Here is a 13,554-nt window from a genome sequence, read left to right as displayed (position 1 = left end):
GTGCAGACTGAATGTGAAGCTAATTTTAGAGGAGGCACAATTGTGTACAAAGTTATTGGAAAGACACAAGCAGATATAAAGAGTGGGTAGCCCTCCACGGTGAAAATAGAAGGCATAGATGTGTTAATACCTGCTTAAAATGATTTAACTATGCAATACCAGGAAAATAAAATAAAATTTGAGGTCAGTCTGAGTCGTCTCATACACACACACACACACACACACAGTTTGTTTTGTTAGTCAGATGTTATGTTTGTGTAGTCCATGGCTGTTTGTAGTGACACACACTCTAAAAAACACTCCAATATTCAAATTTATGCTAATAAAGAAAGGCAGAAATTTGCCTCATGCTCAGTTTGAACACACCTTAAGAGGTAAAAAAACAAGCATGACTGAGTCATGGCACGGTGGTCGACAAACAACACAAACTGAAGAAAAATAAGAATGACACTTACCTTTCGTTGGTCTACCTGCGGGGTGGGGGGGGGGGGGGGGGGGATAAAGTGTGTGCTTGGTGTATATATGCAGACAGAAAGAGGAACTGTGAAAAGATAGATAGACTAGAGCAGATATATGCATGCTGAACTCACTGCAGCAGTTTGGCACGGCAGCCTCCTCAATTCAAGACATTCACAACAAACTTATGTCTAGCTGTGACGCGGCAGCCAAGAAATAACACAACCTTAAACAAAAGTGAAGCCTATTGTTTATAGGTTAATCTGAAGAAATGCCAAGACCAAATCTGGATCCAAACAGACACATTTGTAAACAGGTAGATAAAGTACACAGCAGTTTGGCTTGGCACTCACTTTAAGTACAGTACAACTGCACCAACACAAGTTCAAGTCATCACAACAACAAATAAAGGCACGGCGGCCAAGATAATTAAGGTCCACAAAATGCAAACAAAAAGCAATGCTTGCTTTAAAGACCAAAGCAGACTGGTGAGCAGAGGCCCAGTCCTGGCACGGCGGCCATATTAAGGCCTGTTAATGACAGGCAGCCAACATAACACAAACTTGATTCAAAAATGACTTGCACTTACTATTTGTAGCTCTAGTTGTAAAGAAGTCCATGCACCAGCACCAGCCTGTCAGCGCGAAGATGTCTGTTGACTTGTAGAGGGCCACCAGAGACTTGATAAGCAGAGCCGAAATGTCCTCTATGATATTTTGTATCAGTCGTAAAGTAAAAAAAAAAGATCTCCATTCATCACATTGTCAGTGTTTGTCTTTGGTGTTTCTGGTTGAAAGCAGTGAGCAAGAATAGCAGACACAGTCAGTTTGCAACAGTGTTGTAAAATTTTACAATACTCTCCATTGCCCTTCAAATTTATTGCAGAATATTTTCAGTAGGATGGCAAGTTCAGCTATTCAGTGTGTCCTTCATTGCTAAGTTTGTGCACATAAGAATGAGCAGGATTGTGACATAAATTGTTTGGCATGAGGTGACCTTAACTTCCTGGTTACCTCCAGAGTTCAAACCTTCTTCTGCTTTTCTGGAGTACTAACGATAAAAGAGCACACTGCCCCCTACTGTATCGGATGTCATGACATCAATTACAAAATTCCAAATAGGAAGATAAAGACTACTTTATGTTGAAGTTATATTCTAGATATTAAACCGGTTTCATTTAATTATTTTAACATAGCCCTTTTAACCTGTATTTGTTGATCTCTAACTCTAACAAATCTTTGACGGTCCACTCCCTGCCCAATTCTGTCACCCTCTTCTTCAATCTTTCTCCATCTATACTGAACTTCTTACAGTTTACCATTACATGTTCAACATTTTACTTGCAGTTACGCTAATAATTTGATACAGAAGACGTTTAGCAAATTTCAATTTCTCTCAATGCACGCTAGTGTAGCTAAAGGATTTGTTATAAAAACTAGAAACTGTACAATTGGATAGTCACATCCCCGGGTGGGCTTGAACCACCAACCTTTCGGTTAACAGCCGAACGCGCTAACCGATTGCGCCAAATCGGCTAGCGCGTTAAGGGACGTGGACATTCAATTGTAATGTTTCCTGCTATAAATAACAAACCCTTTAGCAACACTATGGCGGCATGAGTGAAACTGAAGTTTGCTAAATGTCTTCTGTATCAAATTATCAGCGCTTTGCATTATTGGCTGAAACGTTGATGTTAAAATTGCAATGCATGTATTGAAAGGTCTTTTCCTTTATTATGCCATGGTTAGAATGCCTTTCATATTTCCTTTATACACAAAATGGTACTACATGTGGGCGGGGATTAAAGATCGAGGCCACACCCCCTGCTAAAATTGAGCGTGCTGTCTCCGTGGCGCAATCGGTTAGCGCGTTCGGCTGTTAACCGAAAGGTTGGTGGTTCAAGCCCACCCAGGGACATGGACATTCAATTGTAATGTTTCCTACTATAAATAACAAACCCTTTAGCTACACTATGGCAGCATGAGTGAAACTGAAGTTTGCTAAATGTCTTCTGTATCAAATTATCAGCGCTTTGCATTATTGGCTGAAACGTTGACGTTAAAATTACGTAGCATGTATTGAAAGGTCTTTTCCTTTATTATGCCATGGTTAGAATGTCTTCCATATTTCCTTTATACACAAAATGGTACTACGTGTGGGCGGGGATTAAAGATCGAGGCCACACCCCCTGCTAAAATTGAGCGTGCTGTCTCTGTGGCGCAATCGGTTAGCGCGTTCGGCTGTTAACCGAAAGGTTGGTGGTTCAAGCCCACCCAGGGACGTCGACATTCAATTGTAATGTTTCCTACTATGAATAACAAACCCTTTAGCTACACTATGGCGGCATGAGTGAAACTGAAGTTTGCTAAATGTCTTCTGTATCAAATTATCAGCGCTTTGCATTATTGGCTGAAACGTTGACGTTAAAATTACGTAGCATGTATTGAAAGGTCTTTTCCTTTATTATGCCATGGTTAGAATGCCTTCCATATTTCCTTTATACCAAAATGGTACTACATATGGGCGGGATTAAAGATCGAGGCCACACCCCCTGCTAAAATTGAGCGTGCTGTCTCTGTGGCGCAATCGGTTAGCACGTTCGGCTGTTAACCGAAAGGTTGGTGTTTCAAGCCCACCCAGGGACGTCGACATTCAATTGTAATGTTTCCTACTATGAATAACAAACCCTTTAGCTACACTATGGCGGCATGAGTTAAACTGAAGTTTGCTAAATGTCTTCTGTATCAAATTATCAGCGCTTTGCATTATTGGCTGAAACGTTGACGTTAAAATTAAGTAGCATGTATTGAAAGGTCTTTTCCTTTATTATGCCATGGTTAGAATGCCTTCCATATTTCCTTTATACACAAAATGGTACTACATGTGGGCGGGAATTAAAGATCGAGGCCACACCCCCTGCTAAAATTGAGCGTGCTGTCTCTGTGGCGCAATCGGTTAGCGCGTTCGGCTGTTAACCGAAAGGTTGGTGGTTCAAGCCCACCCAGGGACGTGGACATTCAATTGTAATGTTTCCTACTATGAATAACAAACCCTTTAGCTACACTATGGCGGCATGAGTGAAACTGAAGTTTGCTAAATGTCTTCTGTATCAAATTATCAGCGCTTTGCATTATTGGCTGAAACGTTGACGTTAAAATTACGTAGCATGTATTGAAAGGTCTTTTCCTTTATTATGCCATGGTTAGAATGCCTTCCATATTTCCTTTATACCAAAATGGTACTACATATGGGCGGGGATTAAAGATCGAGGCCACACCCCCTCCAATAAAGGATCACTGAGTCTCTGTGGCGCAATCGGTTAGCGCGTTCGGCTGTTAACCGAAAGGTTGGTGGTTCAAGCCCACCCAGGGACGTCGACATTCAATTGTAATGTTTCCTACTATGAATAACAAACCCTTTAGCTACACTATGGCGGCATGAGTGAAACTGAAGTTTGCTAAATGTCTTCTGTATCAAATTATCAGCGCTTTGCATTATTGGCTGAAACGTTGACGTTAAAATTACGTAGCATGTATTGAAAGGTCTTTTCCTTTATTATGCCATGGTTAGAATGCCTTCCATATTTCCTTTATACACAAAATGGTACTACGTGTGGGCGGGGATTAAAGATCGAGGCCACACCCCCTGCTAAAATTGAGCGTGCTTTCTCTGTGGCGCAATTGGTTAGCGCGTTCGGCTGTTAAACGAAAGGTTGGTGGTTCAAGCCCACCCAGGGACGTGGACATTCAATTGTAATGTTTCCTACTATGAATAACAAACCCTTTAGCTACACTATGGCGGCATGAGTGAAACTGAAGTTTGCTAAATGTCTTCTGTATCAAATTATCAGCGCTTTGCATTATTGGCTGAAACGTTGACGTTAAAATTACGTAGCATGTATTGAAAGGTCTTTTCCTTTATTATGCCATGGTTAGAATGCCTTCCATATTTCCTTTATACCAAAATGGTACTACATATGGGCGGGGATTAAAGATCGAGGCCACACCCCCTCCAATAAAGGATCACTGAGTCTCTGTGGCGCAATCGGTTAGCGCGTTCGGCTGTTAACCGAAAGGTTGGTGTTTCAAGCCCACCCAGGGACGTCGACATTCAATTGTAATGTTTCCTACTATGAATAACAAACCCTTTAGCTACACTATGGCGGCATGAGTTAAACTGAAGTTTGCTAAATGTCTTCTGTATCAAATTATTGGCTGAAACATTGACGTTAAAATTACGTAGCATGTATTGAAAGGTCTTTTCCTTTATTATGCCATGGTTAGAATGCCTTCCATATTTCCTTTATACACAAAATGGTACTACGTGTGGGCGGGGATTAAAGATCGAGGCCACACCCCCTGCTAAAATTGAGCGTGCTGTCTCTGTGGCGCAATCGGTTAGCGCGTTCGGCTGTTAACCGAAAGGTTGGTGGTTCAAGCCCACCCAGGGACGTGGACATTCAATTGTAATGTTTCCTACTATGAATAACAAACCCTTTAGCTACACTATGGCGGCATGAGTGAAACTGAAGTTTGCTAAATGTCTTCTGTATCAAATTATCAGCGCTTTGCATTATTGGCTGAAACGTTGACGTTAAAATTACGTAGCATGTATTGAAAGGTATTTTCCTTTATTATGCCATGGTTAGAATGCCTTCCATATTTCCTTTATACCAAAATGGTACTACATATGGGCGGGGATTAAAGATCGAGGCCACACCCCCTCCAATAAAGGATCACTGAGTCTCTGTGGCGCAATTGGTTAGCGCGTTCGGCTGTTAACCGAAAGGTTGGTGGTTCAAGCCCACCCAGGGATGTGGACATTCAATTGTAATGTTTCCTACTATGAATAACAAACCCTTTAGCTACACTATGGTGGCATGAGTGAAACTGAAGTTTGCTAAATGTCTTCTGTATCAAATTATCAGCGCTTTGCATTATTGGCTGAAACGTTGACGTTAAAACTACGTAGCATGTATTGAAAGGGCTTTTCCTTTATTATGCCATGGTTAGAATGCCTTCCATATTTCCTTTATACACAAAATGGTACTACGTGTGGGCGGGGATTAAAGATCGAGGCCACACCCTCTGCTAAAATTGAGCGTGCCTGACTGTGTCTGCTATGCTTGCTCACTGCTTTCAACCAGAAACACCAAAGACAAACACTGACAATGTGATGAATGGAGATCTTTTTTTTAACTTTACAACTGATACAAAATATCATAGAGGACATTTCGGCTCTGCTTATCAAGTCTCTGGTGGCCCTCTACAAGTCAACAGACATCTTCACGCTGACAGGCTGGTGCTGGTGCATGGACTTCTTTACAACTAGAGCTACAAATAGTAAGTGCGAGTCATTTTTGAATCAAGTTTGTGTTATGTTGGCTGCCTGTCATTAACAGGCCTTAATATGGCCGCCGTGCCAGGACTGGGCCTCTGATCACCAGTCTGCTTGGGTCTTTAAAGCAAGCATTGCTTTTTGTTTGCATTTTGTGGACCTTAATTATCTTGGCCGCCGTGCCTTTATTTGTTGTTGTGATGACTTGAACTTGTGTTGGTGCAGTTGTACTGTACTTAAAGTGAGTGCCAAGCCAAACTGCTGTGTACTTTATCTACCTGTTTACAAATGTGTTTGTTTGGATCCAGATTTGGTCTTGGCATTTCTTCAGATTAACCTATAAACAAAAGGCTTCATTTTTGTTTAAGGTTGTGTTATTTCTTGGCTGCCGTGTCACAGCTAGACATAAGTTTGTTGTGAATGTCTTGAATTGAGGAGGCTGCCGTGCCAAACTGCTGCAGTGAGTTCAGCATGCATATATCTGCTCTAGTCTATCTATCTTTTCACAGTTCCTCTTTCTGTCTGCATATATACACCAAGCACACACTTTATCCCCCCAGGTAGACCTCTAATAAAGGCCTTTCAATACATGTCATGTAATTTTAACGTCAACATTTCTGCCCAAAAACCAAAACGCTGATAATTTGATACAGAAAATGTTTAGCAAATGTCAATTTCTCTCAATGCGCCATAGTGTAGCTAAAGGATTTGTTATATGTAAAAATGAATGGAGAGAGAAAAAAACAGGTATTTGAAACAGCATAATTAATGGATCTTTTTTTTGATGGATATTTTACAAATATTACTAAATGATAGAAATAATGTATAAAAAACAATATCAAAACACAGAATGGTATGTATCAACATAGTTTCTTCACCTGTCCTCATCTGTTGTATTTTTACAGGCAAGGCACTATAAAAGATGACCACACAAGATTTCTATTAACCACATTTATTTATTTAAATTGTAATGTATTAATGGAATAGTCCTACTGTCTATAGAATATTTTGAAGAATATCCACAATAAAGTAATAGAAAGATTATCGCTGGAGATGTTTCTGTTGAATTTTTTAGGTGTCATTTTTTGAATGATGTGACTTCCGAAACAAAATTCAATTTACCTCCATTGTATTTGATGGACGCCAAAACATTTATCCAAACCAGAACTACCATAATATACTACAAACTATACAAATGGTACAGGTCAGTATGCTTCATCTGTAAAATGAGGGCATTTGGTGGCTCTGTTATGATGTGGGGGGCATTTTGCTGCCATGCTTTGGATCCACTAGTCTGTGATATGAACATTTCTATGCTGATGGGAGTGGTCTCTTCCAGCATGACAACACCCCCAATCCAAAGGGGGGGTTGTAGATAATTTTATGAGTGTGAAAATGAAGTGAACCTATGCTTTGGCCTTCATAGTAACCAGATCTCAATCAATTTAAGCTGTTCTGACAAAATGTGGTGGCCCAACACCTTACTAAGAGACTTAATGTTGGTTTTTCCTTTAATATGTCATCCATCTATATGTGTGATGTGTGATGATTCATGTTGCCATGGAAAATACGTGTATTTCTTCAACATACTCTCTCTCCATTTAGCTTTGAAGTCACATGCCCCCGTCATGGCACCTCTACATGCATACACACTCACACCATCACATGTCCGTACACAGGGGAAAGCTCCTCATTATGGTCCGGGTGACATCTCCCCACTGTGATGTCAGCAGACATTATCGACCTTCTCTATCTCATGGTAAAAACCTCTGTGCATGGCAGTGACACGGGTCAGTGTCAGGAGAGAGGGTGAATATATAAGTGGATGGGATAGATTGAATGATAGAAGGGGTGACTCCAAAGGCTACTAGCTGTCAAGACGCTGTTGCGTGGCTAACATTATAATATCACATGTTTACAATTGCCATACATGCTGTGCAGAACTTCACACTAGGCTTGCTGTAAAATGACTTCAGTTGCGGATTAGTTGTGACCACACTCCTCACATCCCACTGTAGCTCTTACAAGAGTAATTACAGTTTTTTTCAGTGCAACATCCTCTCTTAAGAAGATAAAATTTAACAATCCATCTCATCCCAATCCAGTGCTTGACTTTGGACTGATACAAAAACATAAATCAAAGTGTTTTACAGATGGGAGGGGTTTGGCAAACTTCACATCCAGACTTTTGTTGGTTAATAGGTTGCATTAAGCCCATCAAGTGGTGTGGTGCGTGATAAGCAGTCTCGTGGGCCCAATAGAGGCCTGAAGAAGCTCTTGTAATGAATGGTTGGAGCACTGCTGATGCACGGCAATCATTAACAGCCTGATAATTACTCTGGATACCTCAGTGGATTGTGTATATGTGTGTGTGTGTGCGTGACGCAGATAGAGCCATTACGATGTGTGAGGCCTCAGAGAGAAAAAAAAAGATAAGCGCTAGGTTTGTGTGTATTTTGCTTTGCTGGTTAACATATTGAGTGTGTGTGTGTGTGTGTGTGTGTGTGTGTGTGTGTCTGTGTGTGGCCTAGAAACGTCCTGCTCTGGCTTTGTATTCATATTCATGCTTACAATTGCAAATATGAGCATCTTCTCTGCTGCTTACTGCGGAAGTATTTGAAAGTGTCTCTGGTAATGCTGCTGTTAAAAGAAAACAACACTGGCGTGATTATGGAGGCATGATGGATAGAAGCTGTTTAGGGCTTCTGTAAGGAATGATAAAATGACCCACAAACTCTTCATTTTCCTTTCATCTGACACAAAAAAATGGCATCAAAACAAATATAGTGTCCACACTTTAAAACGCTAAGTCAAATCTAATTTTGACAAAGTTGCAAAACATCAGTATGATAAAGACAAATGTTTGGATCTCCTCATGCGTTGGTGTTTGAATACTGACTTGATTACTCAGGGAGTTCATTATTATTCACTTGCTTTTTTTGTATCACTGACTGAGTGATGTCTCTATGGAAACAAACTCATCACCCAGCATTAGTGACAGCAAAGCATAATTGATGAGTAAGAAAAAAGAAAACACACATTGATGCCCTCATGTAGCTTTCAAACAGTTCTAAATGATACAATAGACACCGTGCTCAGAGAATACAAAACATTAAGCCCCTTAAGTATTCGACTGAAAAACTCCTCTTTATTTATAGCTTTATATTTAGAAAGCAAGTCATTCAATCATGTGTGTTTGTTTTCCTGCTTCAAAGTCAAACTGAAATTCATCCTTGCTTTTTGTGTAATGAAATATGAAAACTTAAATAGGATTAAACCATTTTTCCGAACATATTTCTGGTAGCAGTGTCTAAGCTTTCAAGCCTCTGGGTGGGCGTTTCCTGTCACACCTTGACATATGAAGGCCAGTGTTGCTAGGTGACACATTGTCAACACACGTGGTGGAAGCACGTCATGGCTCTGTATATAAATGTTGATACAAGACTTTTTCCCTCCCTTTTTTATAACAAGCACACATCAATCAAATTACCAGTATCGACACTCGGCTCAACACTCATACTTTAAGTAACTGGGTTGCAGAGGGTTTCTTCCAGTAAGCTGAATTCTTATATGTCAATTTAAGAAATGAGAAACCTGATTTCCTTGATTGGGGTAGCACATTCCAATACCTGATTTCCCAAACTAGATTTCTCCTTAAGAAAAAACAAAAGACTGCAGGAAAGATCATTAAATTGAGTGATGGGTCTTCGAATTTAAAGTAATTCCATCCAACTGAAAGTAAAACTTACATAAATTAGCCTGTGGAAGTCCAAATAAGTTGGTTTCCAAATTGTGAGGAAAAGCTCTGACTGTCTGTCATGTCCTCTCATTCTGCTGTCAATCTGCTCCGACATGGACACACACACAAACACACACACATACAAAGATAAGATCATCAAAAAGCAATGTCCTCTATCTATTAACCCTTGTGTCGTCTTCCCGGGTCAAATTAACCTGTCTCTTTTGACTGTTCCTTCTTTCCTTCCTTCTTCCTCTCCTCCCCTCTTTCTTTGTTCCCTCCTACTTCCATCCTTCCTTGCTTCCTTCCTTCCTCCCTCCCTCCTTACCTTCCTTCCTTCCTTCCCTCCCTCCTTTCCTTCTATCCTAAATTCTTTCCTCTTTTCGTCCTTACTCCTTTCCTTCCTTCCTTCGTCCTTTCCTCCCTCCCTCCTCCTTTCTTTCCTTCCTTCCTTCCTTCCCTCCCTCCTTTCCTTCTCTCCTAAATTCCTTCCTCTTTTCGTCCTTACTCCTTTCCTTTCCTTCCTTCCTTCCTTCCTCCTTTCCTTCCTCCCTTCCTTCTCTCCTAAATTCCTTCCTCTTTTCGTCCTTACTCCTTTCCTTCCTTCCTTCCTTTCTTCCCCCTTTCCTTCCTCCTTTCCTTTTTTCCTAAATTCCTTCCTCTTTTCGTCCTTACTCCTTTCCTTCCTTCCTTCCTCCCTCCCTCCCTCCCTCCTCCTTTCCTTCCTTCCTTCTCTCCTTACTTCCTTCCTCTTTTCCTCCTTACTCCTTTCTTTCCTTCCTTCTGTCCTTCCTTGACCTGAGGACAACTGGAGGGTTAATACAGTTAAAATCAATAAGCAATAGTTATAAAATAGAGTCAGGGCTAAAGGAGTTATCTGGTTACTGATCTGGTTACTGGGTTTGTTAGGGTTTTTTTTGCAGTCCAAAAAGCATAAACAATAGATTGCCATCGTGCACAGTACTCCATTCTCAATCACCTCAAGTTCAAATCAACAATGCTGCGGTGCTTTTGTTTTATCATTTCGAGGCGCCGATGTTTGGCCAATGTCCAGAGTGCTGTTTCAGTGATTGAGAGCCCAAACAGTCCTGGCCTGGCTTGCCTAGTTTAGCCTACTGAGGGGTAATTGAATAGCACGAGGCTGCAATAGCATTGGACTGGAGGAATGCTGAGCTGCTGGGGAATATGGAGAAGGTTTCAGCCAGCAGCAATTAAACAGAGAAATGATGCGTGAAATAGCAGGGAGGAGGGGTTGGGGGGGTGTTAGTGAAGTCAGTGAAAAAGCAAAGAGACTGTAAAACAAGAAATGTCTAAAATTTTAGAGAAACAGTCGAGGTGGAGAAAGAGAGAGATGATTTAAGAGATTTAGGCTGTGTAAAACAAAAGAAAGAGAGAGAGAGAGATGCCAACACATTCAAAGTAAGCTCATTCTGTAGACAGAATATATCACGTGTGACAGCACTTCTAAACATTGTGTCAAAATGTAGGATTTCAGACATTATGTCAAATCTGCTATCCCACAAGACCTTATTGTGAATGGAAAAATCAGCAAATGCCTTTCCTAAATGTCTGAAAGAAGCAAAAACTGCTTGAAGAACATTTCAGTTCAAAGACTGTGAAACTTTTAGTTTGTTCCCAATCAATATTTCCTCAAAAGCTGATCTGCCTGGCTGTTGAGTTCTGTAGTTTTGTTGACCAGGGAATCCTCCTAGAAACATGAAGCGGCTTTCTAAGATGATGTAAAGCATTGTTTGTTTCTGTCTTTGCATCTCCATTTCCTACAAAAACCTTTATTCTTATATGTGGACAAATGAGCTGAAGTGCAGTGAAGCAGGATGTCATGTGGGAGGAAATGATCAGAAGAGATGTTATCACATCCAGGAGGAGACACACAAGAGCATCCTGGATAACATAATTATTTCATTTTCTGACTGACAACTATCTATAGAACTGCAATAACTCTGCTCTGCATGGGTGAATATAGGTAACAGTGTACATGTATTGTCCTTTAAAGGGCTATATCATATGTTAGAACATCAGTGCCAGTACGGTAGCCATTGAGTAATTAAATAAAAGCTATGAAATGCACTGATTTATATTCTAAATGACTAAATTAGAGGAATGTGCCAGTTACCTATAATGTTAAATGCCTAATTAATCAATGTTGAAGTTTCCAAATAGCAACATAAGCAAACAACATCACAACTGTCAATACATTTTGAATTCAATTGGTGCTTGGAATTTACATGTGACAAAAACAAACAAAAAGAATATTATTAATATTTAATGCACACTCCAGTAGCTTTCGTCCAAATGTCAGATTGTCGTGGGTAGAAGTAAAAAGGATGTCTTTGATGTGTATCACCTCACATTGAGACTCTAATCTTACACCACATCACCTCTAGATTTTTAAATGTCACATTGAAATGCAGGTTTGTACAGTAAAACTTGGTAAATAAAGATAACAAAATACATACTTTATTTAATAGGAAGGCAATTTTCTTCTATCAGGAAAAACATCCCTAAGATGGCGCCAAAGCAACAATTGCCATAGCAACTGTTTCTTTCATGAGTCATGTTTAACTAAATCAAATAGCTGATTATAAGTAGTGCTGTTCTTTGTATTCAGAGAAGCATCAGCCTCCTTCAGTGCTATTTTACAGTGTACTGTATGATAGCGTCTACATGAGTACTCTACAAAGAGAATGCTTGAGAGCCGAAGTGGAATTTTATTTAATTTTGCACTGTATTTACAGACATATGGTTTCCTAAAAGGTAATGCTTTTAAAATGTGTAATAAAAGCCGCTTGGTGTACTGTAGATGCCTTGTGATTGAATCTTTTGTATTGTTATAAAACTCAACACATGCACTTATTAAAGGCTTTAATAGCAATTAAGCCTCCATTCAGCTTTTATCCCTCATTATGGATTTTTTTTCTAAAGTAGCTTAACCAAATTTATTGTTAAAGGCTCTTAAACTGGATTATCAGTGCAGGCTCTATTCAAAATGTCATATTTTTATGGATCAGAGTAAGAAAAAGAGTGTACTCACTTTTAGTCTGGTTGAAATATTTGGAGTATTCTATTGCTCAGATTTTGACACTTGAAGGTTGAGTGGTTGTTTTGTCAACTTTCAATTGACTCCAGAGGTGCAAGAAATGCCTGAGAGATGAGGAGCTCTTTTTTAAAAGCAGGAGGAAGTGATTTCTCACCTTTCCTGCATCTTTACACACACGCAAGCTTGTTAAGAGTTCATCTAAGCTCCTATCAGCAGCCACAGCTGGATATCTACTGAGAGTTTTCTCCACACACACACACACACACACACACACATACACACACATAAGGGCGAGGGATTCAGGGATTTGGGGGTTTGATAGAGGAGAAGGTTTTAAAAGGCACAGTGTGGAGAGTCTTGAAGTACACTCAAATGTCAGTGACCAGAGCGATGTTAAGGCCCTAGATGACTTCTGCATGGACTCACTTGTGAACATACTGTTGCTGAGCTGCCACTCGTACATGTGGCCTAATGAGGGGAGCTCTGTGGGCCTACAGTGTGGAGAATCATCCAACAATTGCTCCTCCACTCTCAAAATGTTACACAAGCGAGAGGTAACCTTAGCTTTAAAACTTTACACTTTCCCCACAAAGCTAAACCCCAAAAGGTTCAGTTTGTCTTTCACACACATATCGATCCAGTTTATAGGCATTCTCCAATATATGCCCACTGCATTTGATTGGATTAGGTTTGAATTTTATGTCACAGCTCCCCTTTTGGTGATTGTTTCAAGGAAAAATAAAACATGCAATAAAATAGAATAAAGGCTGAAATGGAGAGGTGTGGGATTACAGCGGATCCATGACCTCTGTAAGCAGGAGCTCTCCAGCTGCGCCACATCCAGCTGCCCTCCTCCTCCTCCTCCTCCATCTAATCCTGCCAGAGGAGTTTAATTTACTGCCCAGAGTTCCCTCACACAATTTCTTTAAAAGTACATTTTATGAGACTGCAATTCCATTTCACA

At 40.3% G+C, this 13,554-nt stretch overlaps 5 non-coding genes across 5 annotated transcripts; all 5 read left to right on the top strand.

Moving 5' to 3' along the window:
- Nucleotides 1–2,664: 2,664 nt before the first annotated feature.
- On the top strand, nucleotides 2,665–2,738 carry trnan-guu (transfer RNA asparagine (anticodon GUU)). The gene has a single exon. It is a non-coding gene; the product is annotated as a tRNA-Asn (tRNA).
- A 654-nt stretch (nucleotides 2,739–3,392) lies between these two features.
- On the top strand, nucleotides 3,393–3,466 carry trnan-guu (transfer RNA asparagine (anticodon GUU)). Its single transcript has one exon. It is a non-coding gene; the product is annotated as a tRNA-Asn (tRNA).
- A 290-nt stretch (nucleotides 3,467–3,756) lies between these two features.
- trnan-guu (transfer RNA asparagine (anticodon GUU)) lies at nucleotides 3,757–3,830 on the top strand. Its single transcript has one exon. It is a non-coding gene; the product is annotated as a tRNA-Asn (tRNA).
- A 1,004-nt stretch (nucleotides 3,831–4,834) lies between these two features.
- On the top strand, nucleotides 4,835–4,908 carry trnan-guu (transfer RNA asparagine (anticodon GUU)). Its single transcript has one exon. It is a non-coding gene; the product is annotated as a tRNA-Asn (tRNA).
- A 290-nt stretch (nucleotides 4,909–5,198) lies between these two features.
- Nucleotides 5,199–5,272, top strand: trnan-guu (transfer RNA asparagine (anticodon GUU)). The gene has a single exon. It is a non-coding gene; the product is annotated as a tRNA-Asn (tRNA).
- Nucleotides 5,273–13,554: the final 8,282 nt, after the last annotated feature.

The sequence above is a fragment of the Scomber japonicus genome, chromosome 22, assembly GCF_027409825.1.
Source record: "Scomber japonicus isolate fScoJap1 chromosome 22, fScoJap1.pri, whole genome shotgun sequence".
Classification (NCBI taxonomy): Eukaryota; Metazoa; Chordata; class Actinopteri; order Scombriformes; family Scombridae; genus Scomber; species Scomber japonicus.
The sequence above is the reverse complement of the archived record's forward strand: the minus strand, read 5'-3'. Positions and strand labels throughout refer to the sequence as shown.